This window comes from Salmo salar, chromosome ssa12 (assembly GCF_905237065.1).
Source record: "Salmo salar chromosome ssa12, Ssal_v3.1, whole genome shotgun sequence".
Taxonomy (NCBI): domain Eukaryota; kingdom Metazoa; phylum Chordata; class Actinopteri; order Salmoniformes; family Salmonidae; genus Salmo; species Salmo salar.
The window spans coordinates 22740066-22754431 of record NC_059453.1 but is presented as its reverse complement, the minus strand read 5'-3'; positions in this window follow the sequence as shown (position 1 = coordinate 22754431).

The following is a 14366-nucleotide window of genomic DNA, read 5'->3' as shown; positions in this document are numbered from 1 at the left end:
AGAACTAATTCTTATTTACAATGACGCCCTACACCGGCCAAACCCGGACGACGCCGGGCCAATTTTGCGCCGACCTAGGGGACTCCCAATCACAGCCGGTTGTGATACAGCCGGCCGTAAAATATTGTACTATCCAGTTATTCAAAGCTCTTAGAGACTTACCGAGAATGACTCACAGCTGTAATCACTGCCAAATGGGATTCTAACAGGGGTGTGAATGCTTATGTAACTGAGATATTTATGTATTTCATTTTCAATAAATTTGCTAAAATGTCTGAAAACATGTTTTCACTTTGTCCTTGTGGGGTATTGTGTGTAGATGGGTGAGAAAAACAATTTAATACATTTTGAATTCAGGCTGTAACACAACAAACCGTGGATAAGTCAAGGGGTATGAATACTTTCTGAAGGCACTATGTGTCTGTATGTGTGCAAGCCTGCGTGTACTTGTGCATACATGCGTTGGCGTGCAGGTCCTCCCATTGTGGAGGAGCTGAGTGAGTGAAATAGCATTTCTTGGAGAACTGTGGCAGGAAACAGTCTCAGACCCCCCTCTCCAACATCTGTTTATAACATTGGTCTGGATACTGTATAGCTTCTGACATGATTCAAATATTTCCGTCGTCCAGCTCCTGTCAGACTGACTGCGAACACACAAAGAGCCTATTCTTCAAAGCCAGGCCCCTGACACATGGCCTTCCTGTCTCTCTTAACCTGTTACACCAGGGTTGTATTAATACAGCGTCAAAAGGGAGGAAACGGGAGTTGCCCAGAAATGGCCCAGAAATGGACATACACATGTATGGTAATAAAAGGGTTATAGCGTTCCTAAGCTGCACTCCAGTCTCCTTTTCAGTTAATTTATTTACTTAACAAAAGGCATTTCTGAATAGGTGGTCCAGGGATCCTCATGACATGGGCAGGCGGGCCTTTCCTCTTCTGTTTTCCATTGCCGATGACATCAGACCAACTCCTTTAATGGCCTACTCCATGACGTTTGCACTTGTGTCTAAAAAACACTATTTTAAGTACAAATTCTGTCTGTTCTATAGATTAGGGTTACAGTTAGGATCATTGAGTTGCCCCCTTTACAGTGAATAATATGTTTCACAAACAATCCCATAAGATCTATTTACTGTACGTTTTAAGTAAATCCTAATAATCTACCCGGGTTTAACATGTAAAGATTATTAACCCCGTAGAGTGAAGTGTCTTTTGTTAGTATTGTGAGACTTTAAACACCTCTGGATTATCTGTTTCTATAGCGATGGCTTTCAGGTTATTAGACGGTTCACAGTGAATAACACACACACACACACACACACACACACACACACACACACACACACACACACACACACACACACACACACACACACACACACACACACACACACACATACACACCAGACACATGTGGATGATTTATGAGTCTACTATAGAAGCAGTGTAGTGTACAGAATAGAGTAACATCATACCAGCTGGTCTGAAAAGACAAATCCATTCAATAATAATACCACATAATGTTCTGTACATACAGTTTACCACAAAACAGATGAATCATCCCTCTCTGTCTGTCTCACTCTCTGTCTCTCTCTCTCTCTCTCTCTCTCTCTCTCTCTCTCTCTCTCTCTCTTTGTCTCTTTCTCTCTCTCTCTCTCTCTCTCTCTCTCTCATTGTCTCTTTCTCTCTGTCTCCCCTCTGTCCAGTTGTTACTATGGCTCTGAAAACATGAGAGAAGTATTGTGTGGTTGTAACCTGTGAGTTGATCTACGAACTTGGATACATAGATCAAACATATAATCTGACATACTGGTTTTCCACGATATGATGACCACATAGAACATCCCAGCCATCCTACAATCTAAGCTTGATGCCCTCAATCTCACACAAATTATCAATGAACCTACCAGGTACCACCCTAAAGCCGTAAACACGGGCACCCTCATAGATATCATCCTAACCAACTTGCCCTCTAAATACACCTCTGCTGTTTTCAACCAAGATCTCAGCGATCACTGCCTCATTGCCTGCATCCGTAATGGGTCAGCGATCAAACGACCTCCACTCATCACTGTCAAACGCTCCCTGAAACATTTCAGCGAGCAGGCCTTTCTAATCTACCTGGCCCGGGTATCCTGGAAGGATATTGACCTCATCCCTTCAGTAGAGGATGCCTGTTTTTTTTTTTAAATGCCTTCCTCACCATCTTAAATAAGCATGCCCCATTCAAGAAATTTAGAACCAGGAACAGATATAGCCCTTGGTTCTCTCCAGACCTGACTGCCCTTAACCAACACAAAAACATCCTGTGGCGTTCTGCATTAGCATCGAACAGCCCACGTGATATGCAACTTTTCAGGGAAGTTAGAAACCAATATACACAGGCAGTTAGAAAAGCCAAGGCTAGCTTTTTCAAGCAGAAATTTGCTTCCTGCAACACAAACTCAAAAAACTTCTGGGACACTGTAAAGTCCATGGAGAAAAAGAACACCTCCTCCCAGCTGCCCACTGCACTGAGGATAGGAAACTCTGTCACCTCCGATAAATCCACTATAATTTAGAATTTCAATAAGCATTTTTTTACGGCTGGCCATGCTTTCCACCTGGCTACCCCTACCGCGGTCAACAGCACTGCACCCCCCACAGCGACTCACCCAAGCCTTCCCCATTTCTCCTTCTCCCAAATCCAGTCAGCTGATGTTCTGAAAGAGCTGCAAAATCTGGACCCCTACAAATCAGCCGGGCTAAACAATCTGGGCCCTTTCTTTCTAAAATTATCTGCCAAAATTGTTGCAACCCCTATTACTAGCCTGTTCAACCTCTCTTTCGTGTCATCTGAGATTCCAAAAGATTGGAAAGCAGCTGCTGTCATCCCCCTCTTCAAAGGAGGGGACACTCTTGACCCAAACTGCTACAGACCTATATCTATCCTACCCTGCCTTTCTAAGGTCTTCGAAAGCCAAGTCAACAAACAAATTACCGACGATTTCGAATCCCACCGTACCTTCTCCGCTAGGCAATCTGGTTTCAGAGCTGGTCATGGGTGCACCTCAGCCACACTCAAGGTCCTAAACGATATCGTAACCACCATCGATAAGAAACAATACTGTGCTGCCGTATTCATTGACCTGTCCAAGGCTTTCGACTCTGTCAATCACCACATCCTCATCGGCAGACTCAATAGCCTTGGTTTCTCAAATGATTGCCTCGCCTGGTTCACCAACTACTTCTCTGATAGAGTTCAATGTGTCAAATCGGATGGCCTGTTGTCCGGGCCTCTGGTAGTCTCTATGGGGGTGCCACAGGGTTCAATTCTTGGGCCAACTCTTTTCTCTGTATACATCAATGATGTCGCTCTTGCTGCTGGTGAGTCTCTGATCCACCTCTACGCAGACGACACCATTCTGTATACTTCTGGCCCTTCTTTGGACACTGTGTTAACAACTCTCCAGACAAGCTTCAATGCCATACAACTCTACTTCCGTGGCCTCCAACTGCTCTTAAATACAAGTAAAACTAAATGCATGCTCTTCAACCGATCGCTGCCCGCACCTGCCCGCCTGTCCAGCATCACTACTCTGGACGGTTCTTACTTAGAATATGTGGACAACTACAAATACCTAGGTGTCTGGTTAGACTGTAAGCTCTCCTTCCAGACTCACATCAAACATCTACAATCCAAAGTTAAATCTAGAATTGGCTTCCTATTTCGCAACAAAGCATCCTTCACTCATGCTGCCAAACATACCCTCGTAAAACTGACCATCCTACCGATCCTCGACTTCGGCGATGTCATTTACAAAATAGCCTCCAATACCCTACTCAATAAACTGGATGTAGTCTATCACAGTGCCATCCGTTTTGTCACCAAAGCCCCATATACTACCCACCACTGCGACCTGTATGCTCTCGTTGGCTGGCCCTCGCTTCATACTCGTCGCCAAACCCACTGGCTCCAGGTCATCTACAAGACCCTGCTAGGTAAAGTCCCCGCTTATCTCAGCTCACTGGTCACCATAGCAGCACCCACCTGTAGCACGCGCTCCAGCAGGTATATCTCTCTGGTCACCCCCAAAGCCAATTCCTCCTTTGGCCGTCTCTCCTTCCAGTTCTCCGCTGCCAATGACTGGAACGATCTACAAAAATCTCTGAAACTGGAAACACTTATCTCCCTCACTAGCTTTAAGCACCAGCTGTCAGAGCAGCTCACAGATCCCTGCACCTGTACATAGCCCATCTGTAATTTAGCCCAAACAACTACCTTTTCCCTTAATGTATCTATTTATTTATTTTGCTCCTTTGCACCCCATTATTTCTATTTCTACTTTGCACTTTCTTCCACTACAAATCTAACATTCCAGTGTTTTACTTGCTATATTGTATTTACTTTGCCACCATGGCTTTTTTTGCCTTTACCTCCCTTATCTCACCTCATTTGCTCACTTTGTATATAGACTTATTTTTCTACTGTATTATTGACTGTATGTTTGTTTTACTCCATGTGTAACTCTGTGTTGTTGTATGTGTCGAACTGCTTTGCTTTATCTTGGCCAGGTCGCAATTGTAAATGAGAACTTGTTCTCAACTTGCCTACCTGGTTATAAATAAAGGTGAAAAAAAAATAATAAAAAAAATAGAAGACCTACAGCAAATGTTGGTAGCGTATATACTGTAGGCCTATAGGTTTCCCCACTTGTTAGCACCACACTTTGCCACTACCTCCATGAACATGACCATGTTCTGAAAGATGTCAAAGGTCGGTAAACCCTAACATTAGCTTCCTTCCTAGGCCACTCACCCCTGTGTTGCAGGACTGTAAAATCGATTCCCCGCAGCTGTTGTAAGGTCTCTTATGCACAACAAAGGAGCAAGTTGTAGCCAGGGTAGATGGCGAGGTAGAGACTCCCATGTATCTGTCTCAGGAATACCCAATCATTGGCCCTGGGCCACCTTTCCTTCCTGTAGTGGAATGGCAGAATGGGCCATGGATAGACTGAATTCACACAGATGAGTTGCTAGTGTCACACAAATTAAAGCCGATTTAAGAATTGTCTTCCAAGGCTCAATATGATGTTATTGGAATGAAGGTGTATTCTTCATCACTAATGAAGTGTGAACATTCATTTTCCTTCAAGCATAGACATTAACATTTGGAATTTGGACATGAATGAGTTTCAATATGGTCTCTGCTGCAAGCTGGCTCTGGGCTACTCCTGCAATATTACGTTTATTAAAGGTCCAGTGCAGCCGTTTTTATCTCAATATCAAATCATTTCTGGGTAACAATACTGTGATTGTTTTCAATTCAAATGGTCTTTAAAGAAACAAAAATACCTTCTTAGCAAAGAGCAATTTCTCTAGCAGGAATTTTGCTAGGACTGTATGGGAGTGGTCTGAGTGGGGAGGGGGAAACTGAAAACTAGCTGTTATTGGCAGAGAGGTTTGGAAGTCTTTCTATTGGTCAATTAACTAATTTACAGCCTGGTGATGTTACCGGGCAGGCAAAAACTCCATCCCACCAAAACAGACTTTTCAAACAGCTTTTACACTAAAAGGGCATTATCATAATTTTTACAACTTCAGAGTATTATTCCAACCTACTATTGTTTAATTATATATAACACAGGGAAATCATGTTTTTGACTGCACTGGGCCTTTAAATACCTTCTCTGCAAAGAGTGGTTTCAATCATCTTAGCTCTGTGGTGGTTATTGCCATTTAAGATGTTCAGTCTCTGAATGAACAACAGCATTGATGTGCAATTCATGTCTAAGACACACTTTTTTCCCTCATAGTTCCTGTTCCTAAAGGCCCCAGGTAATTGGAGAATGGAGATATGAGAGAATTGGATGTTGGGGACAGATCGCAATTTACTGGGGGGAGGGGTGGTAGAAAATAGGGGTGGGTTGTCAAACTTTTTGTTTTGCTTTGGGGAGGATTGTGTTTTGTTTTTGGGGGCCAGGGGAGGGTAGTGCGTTTCTCCCTGGTTTACATTCTCTCTTTTGCAGGTTTTACTACATCATTTCTTCCATTCTAGCCAAATTTCCTAATCTGCTTGCATGCACCTCCCCTATATCAAGGTGTTCTGGTACTTCCCTTATGCACTACGCTTTTCCATGTGTTAACTTTTACTATACAACAGCTAAGTATAGTCTACCAGTCTATCCTGCCCTCTATCCACCATTCATAGTGAGAATAGTGGTAGGTGGATTGTTTGTCCAGACATGCAATAGGCATCAATGCTCATGAAAGAACAGTGAAAACGTAACACACAGCTCAAAAATCTTCCCTATTGATCTTGTTTAGGGACAATACAATTATCCTACCTAAACTCCTATAAAAAAGGTGCTATCTGGAACCTAAAAGGGTTCTTCGGCTGTCCTCATAGAAGAACCATTGGAAGAAACCTTTTTGTTACATGTAGAACCCTTTCCACAGAGGGTTCAACATGGAACCCAAAAAGGTTCTACCTGAAACCAAAAAGGGTTGTCCTATGGGGACAGCAAAAGAACCCTTTTGGAACCCCTTTTTCTAAGAGTGTAGACTAGCCTAACACCAGAATGAATAATTGCATTATTGTTTTCAAGTGAGTACAACATTCTAGCCTACTGTAGGTTGCAGTGAAAATGTCATTTGAATAACGATGCAAAAGCCCTGTGATTTGCCTTTAAAGACTCGATGGGAAAAGGATTTGGGGGAGGAACTTGGGGAAGACACCTGGGAATCTGTGCTGCACAGGGTGCATTCATCCTCTTTTAGCACTAGGCACAGCCTCATTCAATTCAAGGTGGTTCACCGTATCCACTGGTCCGGGGCCAAACTTGGAAGAATATTCTCTGATTTTGATCCTACCTGTGTCAGATATAAAATGGAACAAGCCACACTGTTGCATATGTTTTGGGGCTGTCATAAACTGTCAGGTTTCTGGGAATGAATATTTAAATGTTTCTCTGATATATATGACACTGTTATAGATCCGTCTCCCCTTACAGATCTTTTTGGAGTACTGCCCATAGGTACCCCCTGTCAAGAATCCAGTCGGACACTGTTGCTTAAACAACTCTTTTAGCTAGACGGCTAATACTACAGAACTGGAAGGTGGCAGCTCCCCCATCTTATAAATATTGGGTGAGAGATGTGTTGTGCTTTAAGGCATTAAGGTTGATGATGTGCTTATTTATTGTGACCTGCGGATGCCTTGTTCATCTTGCCTGGTCAGAGACTGAAATGTGAGCTTGTGTGAGTGGTTGCATTTCTCCGCCCCTATCCCTTGACTGTTTACAGGAACAATGGTGAGGTGTTTGCTCTGTCCCTGTCCTATAGATGTCACGACTTCCGCCGAAGTCGGCTCCTCTCCTTGTTCGGGCGGCGTTCGGCGATCGACGTCACCGGCTTTCTAGCCATCGCCGCTCCATTTGTCTTGTCTTGTCTCCATACACACCTGGTTTTCATTTCCCCAATTAAGCTACTTGTATTTAACCCTCTGTTTCCCATCATGTTTTGTGTGTAATTGTTTCATGTTATGTGGTGTTAGTTAACGCGCTTTACTTTAATGTTCCGTTTTTTGAGTGCGTTTGATTTATGTAGTGCTCTTGTTTTTGGAACTATAATAAAAGTGCGCCTGTTCATTATACTCTGCTCTCCTGCACCTGACTTCGCCTCCAATACACCTGTTGACAATAGATTGCCCTTTAACCTTTATAGCCTTCTGCCTGGTGTGTTTAACTTGTCTAAAGTATGGTATCTTTAAAGTTATTTTAAAAAAATATATATATTATTTGTATTTTTTCTAGTTGAGTATATTATTTATATTGCTTTGTGTTGTCTTGTGTATGTAAAACTGAATAAACAGAGTTTTCAACAAAAAGAAAAGCCCTGTGATTTGAATACTTCATTTGATTTGGATCAGTTGTGGGTCTACTCTCGACAGTTTATAAGGTCTAGAAAAGCACAGTAGCAGGCCAGTCTGGCTGTATTTTTACTTCTGATACTGAATGTGCTGTCTGCTGCAGATCATCATTCTCCCAAGTCATCCTATAATAATGTGGCCACATGCTCCCGGCAGGCCCAGTTATTCAGGAAAGTTTAACACATGCTCTGACTCCTCACCAATCTGAGCTATTCCTTGCGCACCTAGAACCTAACACTTCAATATATTGTCAAGAATAGCAGGCTAAGGCCTAGTTTTCTTTTACATTTTAGTGACAGAGAGCATGGTTAGGAAGGCCCCACTAACACACACAGACACTCATGAAGAAGTTTCACTTGCACCCATGCACGGAGCATTAAGAAGAATGAATATTGAAAGAAAATGGACATGGAGTAAAAAAGTAAAAAAAGTAAAAGTAAAAAAAAATGGTACAAATATTTATTAAGATGATTATTGAAGGTGTTGAATGTTAAAGGTTGAAAAATGATTAAAGGGGATTAAAGTAATGTAGTAAACTGGTTAATAATGTTCTGTTTGTTTTGACGTGCAGCACATTTGGATTATGTTGAAGAGGCTTGGAGGACAAGGTTCAATAATGAAATGTCATAATGATTAAATGTTATAAATTATATTTAAAATGTTGGGTGTTCAAGATATAACTGGAGTAATAAATTTGATTGGAGTAGGATCAGAATTGAGTGAAGTTAGAAGGGAATAAGAAAGGTTCATGTTTAAAAAATGTTTTAAAAGGTCATGTTAATGAAGTATATTAAGGGTGGAAATCCCCAGGTCAGAGCAGCCAGGGGAGGCGAGGAGGGGGGTGGGTGGGACATCCTGTGGAGGCGCACCTCTTGCCTAGGCGAGGATAAGGTGGGGGTTGTGGGTGCTGAAAAAGCACCTTTTGAGAAATGGCCACATTAGGTGTCAACCACTGAATGCGTCATCGGGGCAGGTGTTAGCCACGATGAGCTAGCAGAAGATGAGGAGTATGGTATAAAAGAGGCAGGATTTTAGAGAGAGGTACGACTCTCTTTGAGCTTGCTAAAAGAATCTGTTGCCTGCTGGAAGAAGATTTTTTCTGTAGCTTTTTAGTTTAAGATATATTTTGAGGTTAAGGTTACCTAATTGATAGAAGTGTTAAGAGTTTTTTAGACACCAACTGAGGGACTGATCATCCTGAGGGGGAGACAAAAAGCTGTTTATAAGTTGTAGAAGGTAAGAACACGTTTTTCTTGTTATTAAACACTGTGCTTCTCATAATAAAAGACAAAAAAAAGACAAAAAGACATTGTAAAAGACAAAAAAAATGTATTGGCACTCCAATAAGGGTTTAGTTAAGGGCGCTGGAGGCATCTATCAATTTAATCCAAGATTCATTTTCGCTTGTCATTGATTGGTGATATTCATTTGGTATTTTTATGCCTGCTTCCGGAATTTTGAATAAACTTGCTTTATTGTTCTGAAACCCTGTGTTTTACTCTAGGGGTCTGAAATAGACTGGATTCACTTAGGATTTTTAACATCTGGTTAATTAGTCTATCGGGAACTCGAATGGCTGGAATAAAGGAACCTGAGTGCATTGGTAGGTGTCGTAAGAGGGGTGTCTCTGGGCTAAGCCAACCCAGAGGAGGGCGACCCGCTCATAGCTCTGGCCCGGGCGATCCTGAGAAGGCACCGGGTTTATAGGTTCAGGGTGAGGGAGCGTAAGCGCTCAACTTTGGGGATAGCCCACTTTACTGTTGAGTTTAAGGAACTCTCCCTAGCCGTACACTAGCTCAGTGGTAAGGCAGAGTTGCATCTATCAGATCCAGGGGCGCAATTTTGGCTTTAGAAGTGGGATGGACATAATTGTTTTGTTTTTTAATCCAGTCGGATAAACACTCCAAACAGCCTACCTGACCGCTCTGAGGCGTCCGCATGGTCCTAAAGCACACCGGTTTGTATCACATTCCATTGATAAAACTGGAGGGGACAAAAATTCATCCCCAGTGAAAGTTGCTCCCCTGATCAGATTTGTATGGATTAATTAGGAATAGCTGAACTGCCATTGGGTAGGCAGGGGCAAGTTGAATTGTTGATCCTGCATAGGTGGTATTTTAGCTTCGACAATAGCCTAAATATTTATGATTAAACTTTTAAAATATATTACCTTTTATATGTGGCATAAACACAACCAGTCACAATGCTTTAATATGATTAGGATACCTTAAAAGTCTCCTGTAGGCATGCACACATTCATCCAAAATAGAATTCCAGCATCCTCAAAATGGCTTGACATTGAAAACCTTTACCTTTACTTTACCCTGCGAGTAAAGTAGCCTACATGTCTGAGAAAATGTTTCACCACATCATGAAATAAGTTATGATGAACTTCACAGGGTGGTGAAAATGCACAGTGACGAGGTTGGTGCTCCTTTTAATAAATAACGAGGGTCTTATTCTGGTGACATGATGATCGATACTTGGCATTTGACAAATAAAAAATAATCCTGCACTTTTGTCCATAATAATCTCATCATGTAGTAGGCAATAGCTGCACTGCATCAACCAGCTGTTGGCTAGACAAAACCATCAGTATGCCTTGAGTTGAAAATGCAATGCAAACCCATTTAACTTGTATTTTGTATTCAGTACATGGGAATTTAACCTCAAAAGGTATTTTTATGTGCATTATGTATTTACACACAGACTTTCATCTGCAACAAGTCAATTTGATGAAAACACAACTCTGATGGGAAAAAGCTCCATTTTTTTTTTAAGCAGATAAATAAAATTGTAGCAGGCCAAATTGTCCAGCAGAGGCTGTCTATCATAGCCTACACCCCCAAATGTGCGCTTCAGCACCATACTCTCACGCCTTGCTCACAGGTGCGCCTGCTGCTGAGGAGAGAGAGCAGCAGAGGAGCCTAGGCTACTGTTGATTGTCAAGATGGAGGCATTTTTCATTGAAGTAAAACAAAAGTTAGAGGGAAAAGAGTATACCTATAGTGAAAAGCCTACAAGGAGAATTTAATATAAGTTTTAATATTGTAGTGGACTAAGATGAGACTAATACAGGCTACTGTGCAACTCCTTACTCAGGCAGGATTACATTTTGAAAGTTACATTATTTATAATAATTTGTTTGATCGTTATCATTATTATTATTATTGTATATCATTGCTATTATTGTAAGCCTATTCATGAATCAAAACCAGTTATTTAAATATGTAAAACCTGTTTTGTTAAATTCTGTTGAGACATTTTCATTGGCTAAATTACATTTGATCTGTCTTTTTAATTGTGTGCTCTGTATTTAGTTTAGATAGGTCATAAGTAGGTCTGTTGTAAAATAAGTTGTAAAATAAGTAACATTAGCCTATTTCTGTCATTTTTGGGTATAGTAGGCATTTGCCTTTGTTGGTAATTGCTGCAATGTAGCCTGTTCAAAACTTTTGTGAAGGTTTAAACCAGTTAAATCTGCAAGTGTTTTGTTTAATTCTGTTCAGCCATTTTCTTTGGCAAAATCAAGTTCCAACTATAATGCTGTGTTTGCCGCAGTACAATAGCCTGGTTGTATTCCCCCTATAAACAATGGCATGACTTACTTTTGACATTTTCCTGATAAAGTTTAGAAATGTTTGTGAAGGTTTGGAGTGGCTATTATTAAGCTTTAGCCAATGATATTACATTTACATTACATTACATTTAAGTCATTTAGCAGACGCTCTTATCCAGAGCGACTTACAAAATGGTGCATTCACCTTATGATATCCAGTGGAACAACCACTTTACAATAGTGCATCTAAATCTTTTAAGGGGGGGGGTTAGAAGGATTACTTTATCCTATCCTAGGTATTCCTTAAAGAGGTGGGGTTTCAGGTGTCTCCGGAAGGTGGTGATTGACTCCGCTGTCCTGGCGTCGTGAGGGAGCTTGTTCCACCATTGGGGTGCCAGAGCAGCGAACAGTTTTGACTGGGCTGAGCGGGAACTGTGCTTCCTCAGAGGTAGGGGGGCCAGCAGGCCAGTGGTGGATGAACGCAGTGCCCTTGTTTGGGTGTAGGGCCTGATCAGAGCCTGAAGGTATGGAGGTGCCGTTCCCTTCACAGCTCCGTAGGCAATCACCATGGTCTTGTAGCGGATGCGAGCTTCAACTGGAAGCCAGTGGAGAGAGCGGAGGAGCGGGGTGACGTGAGAGAACTTGGGAAGGTTGAACACCAGACGGGCTGCGGCGTTCTGGATGAGTTGTAGGGGTTTAATGGCACAGGCAGGGAGCCCAGCCAACAGCGAGTTGCAGTAATCCAGACGGGAGATGACAAGTGCCTGGATTAGGACCTGCGCCGCTTCCTGTGTGAGGCAGGGTCGTACTCTGCGAATGTTGTAGAGCATGAACCTACAGGATCGGGTCACCGCCTTGATGTTAGTGGAGAACGACAGGGTGTTGTCCAGGATCACGCCAAGGTTCTTAGCACTCTGGGAGGAGGACACAAGGGAGTTGTCAACCGTGATGGCGAGATCATGGAACGGGCAGTCCTTCCCCGGGAGGAAGAGCAGCTCCGTCTTGCCGAGGTTCAGCTTGAGCTGGTGATCCGTCATCCACACTGATATGTCTGACAGACATGCAGAGATGCGATTCGCCGCCTGGTTATCAGAAGGGGGAAAGGAGAAGATTAATTGTGTGTCGTCTGCATAGCAATGATAGGAGAGACCATGTGAGGATATGACAGAGCCAAGTGACTTGGTGTATAGCGAGAATAGGAGAGGGCCTAGAACAGAGCCCTGGGGGACACCAGTGGTGAGAGCGCATGGTGCGGAGACAGATTCTTGCCACGCCACCTGGTAGGAGCGACCTGTCAGGTAGGACGCAATCCAAGCGTGGGCCGCGCCGGAGATGCCCAACTCGGAGAGGGTGGAGAGAAGGATCTGATGGTTCACAGTATCAAAGGCAGCAGATAGGTCTAGAAGGATGAGAGCAGAGGAGAGAGAGTTAGCTTTAGCAGTGGGGAGAGCCTCCGTGACACAGAGAAGAGCAGTCTCAGTTGAATGCCCAGTCTTGAAACCTGACTGATTAGGATCAAGAAGGTCATTCTGAGAGAGATAGCAGGAGAGCTGGCCAAGGACGGCACGTTCAAGAGTTTTGGAGAGAAAAGAAAGAAGGGATACTGGTCTGTAGTTGTTGACATCGGAGGGATCGAGTGTAGGTTTTTTCAGAAGGGGTGCAACTCTCGCTCTCTTGAAGACGGAAGGGACGTAGCCAGCGGTCAAGGATGAGTTGATGAGCGAGGTGAGGAAGGGGAGAAGGTCTCCGGAAATGGTCTGGAGAAGAGAGGAGGGGATAGGGTCAAGTGGGCAGGTTGTTGGGCGGCCGGCCGTCACAAGACGCGAGATTTCATCTGGAGAGAGAGGGGAGAAAGAGGTCAAAGCACAGGGTAGGGCAGTGTGAGCAGGACCAGCGGTGTCGTTTGACTTAGCAAACGAGGATCGGATATCGTCAACCTTCTTTTCAAAATGGTTGACGAAGTCATCCGCAGAGAGGGAGGAGGGGGGAGGGGGAGGAGGATTCAGGAGGGAGGAGAAGGTAGCAAAGAGCTTCCTAGGGTTAGAGGCAGATGCTTGGAATTTAGAGTGGTAGAAAGTGGCTTTAGCAGCAGAGACAGAAGAGGAGAATGTAGAGAGGAGTGAGTGAAAGGATGCCAGGTCCGCAGGGACGCGAGTTTTCCTCCATTTCCGCTCGGCTGCCCGGAGCCTTGTTCTGTGAGCTCGTAGTGAGTCGTCGAGCCACGGAGCAGGAGGGGAGGACCGAGCCGGCCTGGAGGATAGGGGACAGAGAAAATCAAAGGATGCAGAAAGGGAGGAGAGGAGGGTTGAGGAGGCAGAATCAGGAGATAGGTTGGAGAAGGTTTGAGCAGAGGGAAGAGATGATAGGATGGAAGAGGAGAGAGTAGCGGGAGAGAGAGAGCGAAGGTTGGGACGGCGCAATACCATCCGAGTAGTAGTTACCACAGCTAGAAAGTCAAAACTGGCTACATCATAAAAATTCATGAAAAAAATAAAACAATTGGTGGTGTTCATTTAAGGTTAGGGTTAGGTATAAGGTTAACGGTGCAGTTAGGTTTAGGTTTGAAATCATATTTTAAGAAGAGAAGTTGAAGAAATAGGCGGGGTTTATTGGTGGAGTTGTGGAGAGGATGCAGCTGTCAATATTACGTTTTCACCTTCAATTCACTCTGTAGAACACCAGGCAGGATCAACTAGGAAATGATCGTGTAATGCGAGCACCCACATCCTGGGGTTGAGGATGCGAGGAATAAAATATTTGGGACAAGGACATGGGGTAAGTGTGGTGTGTGCCCAGCATAACAAACTAAGCTCTCAGTGCCACCTTGTGGCTGTGTTCTGGAATTTACAGTACTTGCTGGAATTACGTATTTTCTCTAGACAGAACACTGTTTAG